The sequence below is a fragment of the Austrofundulus limnaeus genome, unplaced genomic scaffold (assembly GCF_001266775.1).
Source record: "Austrofundulus limnaeus strain Quisiro unplaced genomic scaffold, Austrofundulus_limnaeus-1.0 Scaffold56, whole genome shotgun sequence".
NCBI lineage: Eukaryota > Metazoa > Chordata > Actinopteri > Cyprinodontiformes > Rivulidae > Austrofundulus > Austrofundulus limnaeus.
Window position 1 is genome coordinate 245,067 of NW_013952458.1, and position 1,657 is coordinate 246,723.

Below are 1,657 nucleotides of genomic sequence, written 5' to 3' on the forward strand. Positions count from 1 at the left end.
GAAATATAAAGTTATTAGTGAAGAAAACCCGTCTGGATAACAGCAGACTGACTGCTGGTAAAATTTACGACAGGTCCTGAATTTTGTTCATATCTGAAAAAGATCTTAGAATACGAAAACATTGGTGAATGCCACAAATTCTCCTAAATCACTTGTACGCACAACTTAAGAACAAATCTGTGCGCACGAACGGTTCTTGCATGAGGCCAATTGTTCTTAATCTGTTGGACTATTTGTTCACACAGTTGTTCACAAAGTGGTGAACCTATGTGTTTTTTGAGCATTCCTCAACTTTCTGTTTTTTGTTGCAGCATCAAATTCAAAATGGTTGAATATTTTTTTTAAATAAACAATAAAGTTGATTTATTCTTGTCTCTTGGCTCAGCCCAAAGAGGAGACGTGGGTCCCCCTTCCAACGGACTCACCACCTGTAGGAGGGGCCAAAGGGGTCGGGTGCAGTGTGAAATGGGCGGTGGCCGAAGGAGGGGACCCTGGCGGTCTGATCCTCAGCTACAGAAGCTGGCTCTTGGGACGTGGAACGTCACTTCTCTGGTGGGGAAGGAGCCGGAGCTAGTGTGCGAAGCTGAGAGGTTTCGGCTAGAAATAGTCTACCTCACCTCAATGCATGGCTCTGGTTCTGGAACCAGTCTCCTTGAGAGGGGCTGGACGTACTTCCACTCTGGAGTTGCCTGCAGTGAGAGGCGCAGGGCAGGAGTGGGCGTACTTGTTGCCCCCCATCTTGGCGCCTGTACGTTGGGAATTACTCCGGTGAACGAGAGGGTAGCCTCCCACCGCCTAAGGGTGGGGGGACGGGTTCTGATTGTTGTCTGTGCTTACGGACTGAACAACAGTTCAGATTACCCACCCTTCTTGGAGTCCTTAGAGGGGGTACTGGAGGGTGCCCCTCCTGGGGACTCCCTTGTTCTGCTGYGGGACTTCAACGCTCACGTGGACAATGACAGTGAGACCTGGAGGGGCGTGGTTGGGAGGAACGGCCCCCCCGATCTGAACTCGAGTGGTGTTRHGTTGTTGGACTTCTGTGCTCGTCACGGATTGTCCATCACGAACACCATGTTCAGGCATAAGGGTGTCCATATGTGCACTTGACACCAGGACACCCTAGGCRGCAGTTCGATGATCGATTTTGTCATTGTTTCATCGGATCTGCGGCCGTATGTCTTGGACACTCGGGTGAAGAGAGGGGCGGAGCTGTCAACTGACCACTACCTGGTGGTGAGTTTGGCTTCGGTGGTGGGGGAGGAAGCCGGTCAGACCTGGCAGGCCCAAACGTGTAGTGAGGGTCTGCTGGGAACGTCTGGCGGAGTCCCCTGTGAGTCGGAGCTTTAACTCCCATCTCCGGCAGAACTTCGAACACGTTCTGGGGGAGGTGGGGACATCGAGTCTGAATGGACCATGTTCTGTGCCTCCATTGGCGAGGCGGCTTATCGGAGCTGCGGCCGCAAGGTTGTTGGTGCCTGTCGCGGCGGCAACCCTCGAACCCGTTTTTGGACACCTTCGGTGAGGGATGCTGTCAAGCTGAAGAAGGAGTCCTATCGGGCCTACGGGTCTACGGGCCTCCAGAAGCAGCTGATGTACCGGCAGGCGACGCGGCATGCGGCTCGGGTGGTCGCTGAGGCAAAAACCCGGGCGTGGGAGG